Source organism: Cryptomeria japonica, chromosome 5 (assembly GCF_030272615.1).
Source record: "Cryptomeria japonica chromosome 5, Sugi_1.0, whole genome shotgun sequence".
NCBI classification, from domain to species: domain Eukaryota; kingdom Viridiplantae; phylum Streptophyta; class Pinopsida; order Cupressales; family Cupressaceae; genus Cryptomeria; species Cryptomeria japonica.
This window is the reverse complement of record NC_081409.1, coordinates 505,176,602-505,190,849: the sequence shown is the minus strand read 5'-3', so window position 1 is coordinate 505,190,849 and position 14,248 is coordinate 505,176,602.

Genomic DNA, 14,248 nt, shown 5'->3' with positions numbered 1-14,248 from the left:
AGACTAAATATATATTGAATGAAAGACTGATCCTAACCCCTCAAGATCAAGAAGACCTCTTCAAGGATATAGCTGCTAGGCAAGGAGAAACAGAGGTAGGTGAGGAAGAAATGGCATTTAGTAAAGAGGTCAATGGTAAATTAGGAGAGTTATATAAGCAACAAGCTCTCCAAATTAACCTAGCCCGCCAGATTTCCTCACCTCAAGATCCTGGGCAAGCAGGAACAGAAGTAAGAGATGAAGCAGAGGTTCAGGTTAGGACTGCGAATATAGTGTCAGATTAGGGTGATAAAGATGAAGAAATACCACAATGGCTGGAGTTTACCTTTGGGAAGAAAAAGAGAAAAACAAAACTCCCTAAGGTCACTCTACAACAAGTAATCACTGAGGAACAACCAAAGGTTAAAAAGCTAAAAACCATCCATCTTTTATCAAAAATAGATTCAGGTGAGGTGATTGTAGATGTGGCAGTTCCACACAAAGTTGAAGGATAAGCTTCTCCCAAGTATCAAATATCCCAGGTAAATTTGGGTAAGCAAACCAAGTGGGGAGAGCTAGATACTTTGGAGCTAGCCACAAGTGTTGTCAGAGGGTGCGTTGAAAAGGAGCACACCTCAAATATGGAGCTTAAGGCACAACTAGGGAAATATAAATAGCTCCTGATCAAAATGAGTAAACCTCTAGACTCTTATAGAGTTGATGACTTACCTTCAACCTCATCACTACCAGAGGGAGAAGTAAAGGCACTAGTAGAGGTGAGATGAGTGGCTGTTGCCGCTAAATCTTGGACCCAAGTAAATGCGGCTAAGATTAGATTGTTCTTGAAAAATACAATAGAAATATACCGTAAGGCGGTATAGGTAGGTGGAGCTTTGGCTACCTGCTCTGCACAATGGGAGCGGAAGGCAAACACTTTCAATAAATAGTTTTGAGTTTTGAAAAGGATATTGCAGCTAGGAGAAGAGATGGTAATAAAAGAAGACCTCTTAGGAGGCGACAATTATAAAAACTTATATTCCTATGTATACATTTTGGAGCTGAAGATTGAAATGTTTCAATAGTATATCAAGGATATGGCTGAGATTCAGGACCCTCTCCTTAGGGAAATTTTGTCATACGAGAGTTTTGTAAGGAATATGTTAGGACCTTTTAGCCTAAGAAATGCTGACGCCGAAAAAATGGACTAGCAACAAGTTTTGAATCGGTGGGATGCATATGAGGCACAACACCTAGGACCCACGGCCTAGTTTGATGTTGCCCTTATGGACAGATACACATATGTGATTACTCAATGTTAGGAGGTGGAGGACACAGTGAAGGAGTTAGAGGAACAAGGAACACATGTGGATGAGGTTTTGAAGAAATATAAATTTAGAGTTAAGCATGTAGCTAATCCTCTAGTCCAAGCAGTTGCATGTATAATTGAAAATTATAAAGCTTCTACCAAGAAATAAGGGTCTTCGTAGTGCTCATGCAATCCCCATTTTGTAGTTGTTAAGTGGAGTGTAAAGGCAGAAACTTGCAAGTTAACTGCGACTCCTAGTTTCAGTTCTTAATTTAGGATAGGGTTATTTCCTAGATAGTAGGGTAAAGAACATCTATAAATTGAGAAGTTAGATTTATTTGTAAGGGTCCCAAATTGATGATTTGTGGCCTACTTAGATATTTTAGAATATTTTGCAGATTGATTAAGAAGTTTGAGTTATTTTTGTTATACATTCATGGAGATTAATATGAAAAACAACTTGTAGATTGTCTGATCTACGTTCACATTCTACCAAATTGTTCCGTGTAATCTGGTAATGTCTATTGTTTGGAGTTAGCAACATGGTTTAATATTTTTGCCTATCACTTTATGAATCATATTGCGCACGTCAGTGGTGTATGAGAATCATCATGATAGGCCATATTGTTGATGATTTTATTTCTATAGACTTGTGAAACTGATGATTTTGTAGGTTTTCTGGAGGTTTGTTGTTGAATGCTAATTTGGATAATATTTGATAATTGCTTGGAATGCAGGGAACTAATTGAGTACTTCATTAAGTTGTCATTATATTGGTTTTTATTGTTATTTTCTTGTTTTCCTTTACACTTCACATTTTATTTCCCTAGAGAATCTTAAACCATAAAAATACAAAAAGAGAGGAAGTGCAATTATCCATAACCAGCGAGATTTAGTTCTATCCAGCAGGCCCCTTTACAGGTATAACCACATCAACCATTGGGTTGTCCATCACCGTCGAGACCTAACTATAGAGACCTTGGAGTAGTGAGTTCTTTCGAACTCGTTACTTTTTAGGAGAGGTGGTGAGTGCTTGCATAAATTACCTGACTGTTGGTGAGTGTGTCAAAACACCGATCAACAAAAAATGGTGCTAGAAGGAGGGACAAGAATAATCCCCTCATTGGTAAACCACATATGGTACTCCCAGGATATGGATTGATGATCTTTACCCAGCCTAACCTCAACAACAAGCAAGATGACATTCTTACCCAACTATATGACTTTGCTTGGGATAGTACAAGAAATTACAATGATTGGTTAAAAACACGACAAGTCTTAGACAACAAGAGAAAAAAGGCTATACATATAGAAGTAGAGGCACAAAGACAACTCAATCCTTAGGTGAACCCATGAGAAAATCCACAACCACCTCCTCAACCAAAAAATTGAGGTACTAAGCTAGATCATATATCATCTTTCTCTCCTGAGAGATTCCACCGAGTCCTTAGGAGCGGTTCTTCACCATCCGACTTAGTTGAATTAGGGCCTGTCACTAGGAGGAAGAAGAAAAAAGCTAAGAAACAACCCTCAACAGCCTCACCAGTACAGTCATCCATACCCAACGTAAGATATCAACTGATTCCTTGTCCCCAGCCCATCGATGCACCTTTTGTGACTCAACGTCCACCGTCACCACCTTCAATGGCCTACTTCAACCAAGACATCACACCACTAGGGACCATACCAGGGGGTATACATGACCTACCTAGAAGCCCAGATAAATTTTGTAGCAAATTTTACTATTTAGGGGGACGAATGACTGATGAACATATTGAAGCATTCAAAGATGTGGTTGTTTGTAATTATATTGAACACCAAGATGTAGTATGTAGACTCTTCCCATATTCACTTGGGGAGAATGAATACAATTGGTACTTAACCTTACCTGAAAACTCCATCACTAGTTGGGACCTCTTGGAGAAGGCCTTCATTGATCAATTCCGAGTGTACGTAGACCCCGGGACACTATACCACCAGTTCACTTCTCTTAAGAAATTGCCAAATGATCCATTAATGACTTTTAATACTAGCTTCCAAAGGGCATTCAAGAGGCTACAAGCCCCTTACCAGGTAGCACCTAACATAGCCATCAACTCATATCTAAGAGCTATTGACCCTTGGATTGCTATGTTTATTAAGAAGAGTGTTCCTCAAGATCAAAGGGACACCTTGGTGAAAGTCTTCACATTAGCAATTAGCATGAGTCATGAGCTGAATCAAACCCTGGGAGGGATCGAATATAATTTACCCATAGGGGTGAATCAAGGAAACTACAACCAACTCCTGGGTGTACCCTCGTCTCTACATGTTGGTGCCCCAATGATGAACTTCGTGCCAATCTACGCGCCCCAATCTCAGGCGAATCAACAGTTTGCTGCTCAAGCATCGACTTGGAAAAATGGTACCAATACCGCCCCCACTCAAACACAATATGCTGGTCAAGCGCAAGTTAGAAATCAACAATTTGACAACATTAATCCAGGAAACCAACCTCCAACTATGACACCTAAGAATCAAGGATCCCATATATCCACTGAAGTAGAAGCCTTAAAGAAAATGATCTCACAGGTTACTTCAGACTTGAGCCAGCTAAAGATGAATCCTCCAGGAGGGTATAATCAATCCCAACCGTATAATAATTAGTAGAACTACAATAACCAGAACCAAAATCAAAGGTACAACAACAAGCCTTATAATAGGCAGTGGAATACGAGTTTGACTAACGGTGGGGTGAACCAGGATCACTCAGATGCATGAGATAACCCAAACCACACACAAAGTGTTAACCTTGCTCATATGAATTTGCTAACAAATTGGTGCAGGTTGCATGACACAGCTGCACATTCTGAGGTTAATTGTGCTCAGTTTGAGAAAATCATAAGAATTGCTCAAGCTGACTCTCAACCCAAAGATTGTTCCAGAAGGGAATCAGGAAGCTCCTCCCAAATAACCGATTGACCCTAATCGAGACATTTTGGTTGTACTTCAAAAACTAAATGGAATAGTTCAAGATAGACTCCCAACAGTAGATCGTCAAGCAGAGCACCAAATTTATGAGAGTCATAGATCAGTAGCTAGGGAGTGGAGTAAGAGTCCACCTCCTAACCATATAGAGGCTCAGGCTGAGCATGAGCCTGAGTCGATCCATCTACCTGAGGCACCTCCAGTTGTGGCACTAGTAATTTTAGAGAGAGAACCCTGTGATCCTTAGGATTAGATCAGAGAAATTTTATGTCTTCAACCACCATCATTTGTAGGATCTACCGATGGGGTAGAGGCTAAGGCTTGGCTATTGAGTCTAGAAAGGTGCTTTGGATTGCATCCCTATGAGAACAATTTAAAGGCACAGATTTATATTCACCTTTTGAGAGGGATGAATTCCACATGGTGGAGGCTAGGGGAGTATAATAATGACATAGTTGCGTACATCATCACTTGGGACATTTTTACGAAGAGATTCAGAGACAGATACCTATCAGAGCACTTTAGGTAGTGTAAAATTGAGGAGTTCCATGACCTTCAATAGAAGGGTCTTTCAGTGTCCCAATATGAGAGCAATTTCTTCGAGATCTTACCCTATGTTGACTACCTAAAGGATAGAAAGCTACTCATCAACTGATTTATTAGAGGATTGAATGCCAGTTTAGCAGGACTAGTTAGGATGGTATCTCTAGGAAGCCTTTGGGTTTCCGTGGAGAAGGCCTTGATATCAGAGGAGATTAAGGGTAGACCTCAGGACATGCGAGATCGGTATCAGAACCAAAACCCTATACCTCAGTCTTTTAGGTTTCAAAAACCCCACTGGAATGGTAATCGGAGGCATTCATTGGGGTCCTACAAACCCCCTCCTCTGCAGCAGCCACAACAGAATCGAAGGCAAAGGCCTCCATAGGGTCAGTAGGGCTTTAAGCCCAAGAAGTGGTAGACACAGTGTCCTAGGCATGATTAGTGACCATAGGTTCCATGCACACCTCCAACACAGACTCAATAGTCCTCCAGGGGTGGTTACAGTGGATCGAGTAGGATAGGAGGACAGGCATACTCTAGGCCACAGGGTGTTCAGTTTCAGACACATGGTGCTTGTTTCACTTGTGGGGCCATGGGAAACATGGTGAGAGAGTGTCCATAGGGTCAGATGGTAGGCAGTCAGTGGATGTCAAGTTCAGAACCTACAGTTGGGGACATAGGTAAGTCCCACAGAGTCTTCGTAGCAGTTGACAACCACTAAGAAGAACATCAGGCCACAGTCATAGAAGCCATAGGTATGATCAAAGGTAGTAGTGTTTCTATCTTGTTTGATTTAGGAGCTACATATTATTTTAAATCTCCATTGGTTGTGGAGCATTGCGAGATAGTGGCAACTAGGAAAGGAGTTATTTGGGAGGTGGAATTGGCTTCAGGAGCTAGAGTGTCCGTTGAATCAGTTGTAAGGGATTGTCAGCTTCAGATTGGGAGTACAACCACCTTAGTAGACCTTAAAGTCACACCACTAGGATCTTATGGCATTGTTCTTGGCATGGATTGGCTATACGCCCACAAAGCCAAGATGGGTTGTCGCTAGAAAAAGATTGACTGTGTGGATGAACATGGTACTTCCATAGTAATTTTAGGGATTCAGAGACCCGTATCACTTCGTATGATTTCCACTATATAGCTTAAGTGAAGCATGCGAAAGGGATGCTAGTTATTTGCTATCACCATCAGTGATAGTGAGGAAGAGGATAAGAAGGAGCCTTCCCTAGATGATCATCCTATCCTTAAGGAATTTGCAGACATGTTTCCTTTCGAGCTACCTAGTATGCCACCTCGTAGAGAGATTGATTTTCACATAGACCTTGTACCAGGAGTTGAGCCAGTTTCGAGAGCATCATATAGGATGACCACTAATGAGCTTAATGATCTCAAGATGCAGCTTGAGGAAATCTTAGAGAAAGGTCACATTCATCCTAGCATCTCCTTGTGGGATGCACCAATCATCTTCGTAAAGAAGAAGGATAGATCCCTTCAGTTATGTATGGATTACAAACAGTTGAACAAAGTGACATTCAAGAACCGATAACCTTTGCCCAGGATCGACAACTTATTTGATTAGCTTCAGGGTGCCAAAATATTTTCTAAGATAGACCTGAAGTCAAGGTACGATCAGTTGAGGATAGTAGAGAGCGATATCCACAAGATCACTTTTTGTACTAGGTATAGCCACTATGAGTTCACCATGATTCCATTTGGTCTTACGAATGCTCCAACTATATTCATGAGTCTCATGACTGGGGTATTCTGCACTTTCCTTGACCAATTTGTGATTGTGTTCTTTGAAGACATATTGATATATTGTTGGAATGAGAAAGAGCACGAGGAGCACTTGAGGTAGGTATTGCAGTGCTTGAGAGACAATAAGTTGTATGGCAGTTTGTTGAAGTATGCATTCTTTAGATCAAAGGTCAGATATCTAGGACATGTGATATCCGGTGATGGGATCTCAATTGACCCATCAAAGATTAGAGCTATTATGGATTGGCCAACTCCAACTGGTGTGACAGAAGTCATGAGTTTTATGGGTCTAGTAGGGTACTACAGACACTTCGTTGAGGGGTTCTCTAGGAATGCACATCCTATTACATCTCTTTAGCGAAAGGGAAATAAATTCGAGTGGACAAAAAAGTGTGAGAGGGCCTTTTAGGAATTCAAAAGGGCACTTACTAGTGCACCTATTCTTGTTGTGCCAGATCCCTTGACCGATTTCATGGTAGGTATAGATGCTTCCTTGGATGGTTTAGGAGCAGTCCTTATGTAGGAGGGTCGAGCTATAGCACATGAGTCTAGGAAACTTAAGACTCATGAGCTTAACTACCCTAATCATGACCTTGAGCTTGTAGCAGTGGTGCACGCACTTGTGAGGTGGAGACATTTTCTTTTGGGTCATCATTTTGAGCTTCATGTAGATCATCAGAGCTTGCAGTACATATTTAATTAGCCTAATCTTAATGCTCGTCAGAGAAGATGGATGGAGTTTTTATGTGAGTATGTTTTTGATGTTCACTAAATCAAGGGGAAAGAAAATGTAGTTGTAGATGCCTTGAGTAGAAGACGTCAAGGGATATGCTCCATGTCTATAGACACAGATTTGAGAGATCATATATTATAGCAATTGCTAGAGGATGAGTGGTATTTAGAGGTATGCCAGGTAGTGCAATATCAAGAGACCCTGGAAGGGAAGTATGGAGACTATTCATTAGATCTCGATGGTCTACTATGCCATAGAGGGCACATCTATGTACCTCTTCTAGAGGGTTGCGTGATTTCATTGTGATGGAGGCTCATAGAGATCCTTATGTAGCACATCCCGTAGTTAAAAAGATGCATGCAGATTTGAGGCAATTATATCATTGGCCAGGTATGTGGCAATTCATTGCTATACTAGTAGCTTGATGCCTTGAGTGCCAGAGAGTGAGGGCAGAGCACCGCCATCCAGGTGGGTTTCTCCAGTCCCATGTGATACCAGAGTGGAAGTGGGATACTATATCGATGGACTTCATCATTGGTCTTCCTGTGCCATCGCGTCATCATGATGCCATCATGGTGACAATTGACAAGTTGACCAAAGTGGCCCACTTCTCACCAGTTCAGACTACCTTCACAACACTACCAGTGGCACAGGTATTCTTGCGAGATATTGTCAGGCATCATGGTGTTCGACACAAGATTATTTCAGACAAATATTCCCTCTTCACTTCTTCCTTTTGGAAGGCGTTACAGGCAACAATGGATACCAGACTCAACTAACATTGACTATCATATATGGAAAGCGAGTTTGTCAAAGGTATGACATAGCACATCCAAATCACCATGGTCAATTGGTCCCACCATTGGTTTAGATCAACCTGCCTTGGACATGTGGCATCATCTCATGATGCCACGATAATTATCATCTTCGCATCTTTGACCACGGGGTCGTGAGGATCGTTCGATATGTTCAGATGTTATCCTCCTGCCATGGTGACCAACAACTCTAGCTGCTTAACCATTGAGAACCTTTTTGGTTGTGATTAAAACATCACCGTTCATTTAAGCACGTGCAAATAGAAGAAAATTTAGTAGCTTGATCTTTATCATAAAGACATCGACAAAAAATAATAAGGCTCAGAATTAGGAAAAATTAAAGTGCTCGCTAATAAAAATCAAAGGGGACCCTCCTAGGATGATAAAGATAGACATAACCCTAGGAAATAAAGGGGGACTCGACCATGAAGGTAATAAAATAATAGTGTGCTAGACTTAGGAAAAAATAACAAGGGGCCGACATAAAGTTTAATGCCTAGGAAAATAACATTCCCCCTTCAATGACAAGATGACCCTCAACCTTAAGTGAATAAAGTAACGCATGAATATAACAAGTTTAGAAGGTTTAATAGCAGGACTTAATAAAAAATGCATAAACCCTAAAACCTAAACTTGAGGGCAATATCCAAGAGCATAATTAATTTAAAATGACCAAAGTTTATACAAGGACATCAAATTTTTGCTAGGTCATTTTGCAGGACTACCAATGCCTTCTTATATTCCATATGGACACAGAGTCAAGCGACTAAAAACTCAAAAGACACCAAAAAAGAAAAAAGATGCAAAACTGTACAAATATTTACAAAGATTTTTCAAACATTATTGAGTGAACATTTTAAGATGTTGTCCACTATGAGGCAATGCAAATGGGGTTCCATCTTGATATGCTAGAAGATGGCTTTCTTCTCCACATACTTGGTGAATTTTGAAAGGACTTGTGCATAAAGAATCAAACTTTCCATGCATGGCTTTTGGTTCTCACCTCTTATCCCAAAGAAGAGTGTTGACTCTCTTTCTATAGATGCGATCACCCACTTGTATGTTGGATATTTCAGCTGCTAGGATATGTTGTTGTCATTGATGCCAACATATTCCTATTTTTTGGTGTTGCAGAGAGTTGTTTTGGCATTCCCGTGATTGCAGTGAGTTGATCTAGTTGGTTTATCTATTCGCTATGCTGAATCAACTAGAGATAATTCATTCTTTATTGACTTTATGATGCTACGAGTTGTGGATTCCAGTATGAAGATTCGTTTTCAGTGTTGCAGTATTTTGATGATTGATCTATTGTGCTCTGGTATGATCATATCTTTGGTTGCAGTTTTGGGAGAGTGTTTGGGATGTTTTTGTGTATCTTTAATTCAGATGGTTTGTGATTTGGTGCTCCATAAGTATTTTTCTTATCCGAGTTGATGCTGTTGAGTGTTCTTGAGTATTAGCATGTTGATCGATGAATATTTAATTAAGTGGTGTTGGTGCAACTATTGTGAATGGTTATAATATGCTTGTTGGTGTTTCCAAACCATGTCCTATTTGTTTTGTTGTTCAAAATTGATCATTGTGCATGTTATTGAAGTTCTTATGGGTTTGGTGATATTCATCGTGTTATAAGGCATTTTTGGTGGTGTAATGTGTTGTGGTTGATCTTGGTGAGAATCCTGGTGGTGCTGCATGTTCGAGGAGTTGATTTGGGTCCATGCTATGTTATCTATGACATTGTATTGGTCTAGCGGTTGATTTATGTATCGTGTGATGTAATTTTGTAATTAGGTGTTAAGGGTTGAACTTACCTTGTAGTCAAGGTTGATGATTTGTATAAATAGGTGTTATATTCATATAAGCTGGGTATCAGTGTTGAGTCTGCATTATCAAAGAGTGGTGTATGTGAGAATAAGCGATTTCATCTTTTGGTCTGGTGTATTGAGAAAAGAGTGTTGCAGGGCAGACAAATGAGCTTAACCAGAACTGTCATCAGGAATTAGGAGATGCTATTCTTTCAGTTCATCTTAACTGGATAGTAGTCTGAATATCACTGTAATGTAGTGAACCTTCCCTGAGGGTTGTAGCCTTTCGGGTTATCATATTTTGAGTAGTGTGCCTAAATGCATGTGCATTCCCCATTGTTATATTTACACATACTATTGTAGAGTATCATCTTATTGTGAGTAGGTTCCCATCGTGGTTTTTACCTTAATCAGGTTTTCCACGTCAAAATATTGGTTTTATGTGTGTTGTTTTTATTGTGTTTATATTTGTTCTTGCTGCAGTTGATTAGATCTTAGATTGTGTGTAAACTGTTTAATTCGGTGAAAACTGATTCACCCCCCCTCTCAGTTTTCCTTCATTGTTGTTGCCAACATTGTACACATCTTGAAAAAGTGTGGGCCAATAATACCTGGCCCTCAGAATCTGATGAGCTATTATAGGTGTAGAAAAATTCCCACCACAAGCTAAGTTATGGAAAGACTCCAACAATCTCACCTGTTGTGCTTTGTTCACACACCTAAAAAAGGTACCATCAATATTCTTCTTGAACAAGCAATTGTCCCAAAGAACAAAGCTTACAAACTTGAGCTTAATTTCCTTTTTTCCCTATACTCAAATGGGAAGGACATTCTTTGTACTTGAGGAAATGAGCAATATTAGAGTACCGCTTGTGTGTGGTGTTAACAAACAATATAGTAGGAAGACTTTCAGGAAATCCTTCATCTAGATTCCTTGCTCTGAATGGCTAAATCATTTTCATCCATGAGGTACAGTGTATGTCGAGGTTACATACCACCATATAAGATAATTGTTTGTAAATTAGCGAATGGTGGGTTGTAATCCCCGAAATACACCCAAAACAATGGTCTTTCAAAAATGACAATGAGTCTCATGAAAACCCAACCAATTGGGTAGAAAAATAAAGAGAAAAAGAGCTTAAGAAACTTACCCAAAAGAGAGAAAGAGAGAGATCAAGGAATGGCTCCGTCCCTAAAGCTCTTCAAAATGGAAAATCCTTGGATGCTAAAAAGCAAATGAAAGCAAAAAAGACCAAAAAAGAAGATAAAAACAAGAAGAAATAAAAAAGAATTCAAAGACTTAGTACATTAAATGAGCTGAAATGTGGGAAATAAATATGTATTTTGGGTTTGAAAACCCAAAATACACTGAGATGTGTATTTCGAATTTGCAACCCTGAAATACACATTGGTTTGCATTAAAACACAAATAAGTGCAATTCAGATCCATAAGTCCAATTTGCACCAAAAGACCAACAAAAATGTAAATTAGACTTATAGGTCCAAATTGCACCTATAAAAAAACCTAAAGATGAAATGTAGGATTTGAACTCTAACTTTGCACCAAAAGACTAAGGGAAGTGCATTATTAGACTTAAACTATGACTTTGCAACATCTTAGAAAAAAGACTTACAAAGACAATTTTGAGTTAAGTTTTTGAATTAACACTGAAAACTAGGACAAGGAAACAATTACAAAGATCCCGAAAGACTAATGAGGTGGACAAATGCCTAAAAAAACAAACATAGAGTGTTGAAGTACGAATTCAAACAAAAATTCATAGGGTTTATCCAATTTTTATTTTATAATAAAAAATAGGGATAACACATCCACTTGCACCAAATGATCCCCATGGGAGGTACATTTTAGGAGAAAGATGAAAAATATTATTTAAATCTTCATCCCTATAAGGGAGAGTTTTGTAATAATTTTTCATAACCTCTTCTTTCACCAATGTGCCCTCATTGGTAGGACCAAATTTTGGAGGGGATAAATCAATGTCCATCAACACTTCTTTTCTAGGAGAGGTACTATGTATGTAAGGTAAAGTAACATTAAGGAAGGTGTTTATGATATCATCCTCTTTGTCTAAGATACTCTCATGGCAGAGGAACATTTTAGAGAAAGATCAACATCATTCATCAAAACTTCATCCTTAAAAGGGAGAGTTTTGAAAGAAGTGTTAATGGTCTCTTTTTGCACTAAAACATCCTCATGGGTAGGAGGACCGTTAGGAGAGGAATAGAGTGAAACAAGGGAGGCTAAAACATTATGAAATAAATACATCATGAAACTAATTAAATGAGATCAAAATGACAACAATTTACTTTTTCAAATGATAATATATGCAAAATGCATGACAAAAAGAGATAACAATGTGTATTTTTTTATGATTTTTTTCATTAATTCAAGTATATAAACCATGAAATAATGCACCTTAATATGAAATTGTATACAAATATTAGATGAAAAACTAAAAATTAAAAATATTCAAGTGTAAGAATGTCGAATTCACCAAAATGTAATAGATGAATAATTAGGGTTTCACAAGTTATGCTCTGTGAACTAGGAAATGACCTAACTTCCACATGGATCACATCAAAAGGAGGATGAAATCAATATATTCAACCTCGATTTTCATAAAAAGAGGGTTTAATTCTGATTGAGTTCGTATTCCCCTTTTGTTTGAGTTGAAAATGTAATTGAAAAGATGTAAATTGAATGACAAACCTAGGGTAAGAAGATAAATACATGAACTAATGATTTGGACTGATTATGCTCACTGATAATGAAACAAAAAATTCACAACAAGTATATAAATGGAAGGGGAATCTGATTGTACATCTATAATTAAAATCTAGGGTTGAATTGAGAGGACCAAGGCACCCAACTCCTTGGTCTAAAAGTCAGATTTATGATGCAGTCCAGGAGACACCTTTCAATTTTGAGACTGGTTTGGGAGGACAATGGCACCCCAAAACACCCTAGTTTGGACCATGGCACCCTAAAGCACCCTAGTTTAGGCATGTTATGCTAAAATTTGGTTGGATGCTTTGTTTTGGGGTTGTGATGTTGTTATGGTCTTCTTGGCTCCATTGGATGCTTATAGCTGCATACAAGAGGAAAGAAAGGGGGTTATGGATAGGGGTTAGCCTTCGGTCAATCCCTAGGTTTTCAATAAAGCCTAATTGGAATATAAATTGAATTGGAACTGAATTGGAAAATCTCGCCTTTGGAGGGCAAGGTTGAAATTCTTAAATTTAGATGATTATACCTTCAATTCGTGATGCAATTCTCTTAGAATCATATGTTAATGCAATAACATGATAAACCACAAAATCTATCATGAAATAATAATTGAAACATAATATGAAGATGCTTTGATGTAGTTTTGTGGCTCCTTGAATCATATCTACTCTTGAGGAACACAAATTGCTCTTGAATTGATGACAATGTTAGCATAAGATTCTAGATAATGGAAACAAATTAAGAGGGATGCCTCATATAGGTATTTTCATAATTAAAATAACCTTTAGGCCGACTTAGAATTGATATATTTTAACACAAAGTAGTATTTGGATAGGGCAAGACCACCTTATGTGGCTCTCAAAATTCGGGGAAAAAAGTTCGGGACTAGGAAGTATACTACCTAGTTCGACCAACTTTTTATTTTTTATTTTCAAGGGATGTGAGATAGCATGATTCTAATTCTAAATATAGCTTGGTGAATCAAACCAAGATGCGTAGATATGCAAAAGATGCTTTAAGAGTTGAAATAAGGGTAAGATTAGGATTAAATCAAGACTAAATAATAAAGGGAACACCTAAAATTAAGGGCACAAATAAGAATGTGATGGTGTAATAAAGTGGAATAAGACCCATAATATTAATTTAAATCAATAAAGGTCATATAATGCATAGAGTAAAGGGAAAGACTAAAATAGGTGCCAGGAGAGTGTAAAATTTGACACACTAGTGAAGATGTATAATGTACGATGCTACATAGAGGATCTAAAGGGTTGGACGTATAGTGCATCTATGGGATGACTCATTGGTTGCAAGATTTTAAATCCTTGTAATAGAGGATACCAACAATATTACATAATTCAAGGCTTTGAATGAGGGTCTTCTATCACACAAATATTTAGAGATTGAGAAGATAGAAATTGAGGGTGATTTAGCAATAGTGATTAATGCACTCAGAACTAGAGAAAATCCAAATTCAAGACTAAGATCTTTATTGGATAGGAATTTAGAAATTTTAGAATTATTTGAATATTTTAGCATCAATCATATTTTTCAACAAGGTAATGTGGCTGCAAATAAATTGGAAAA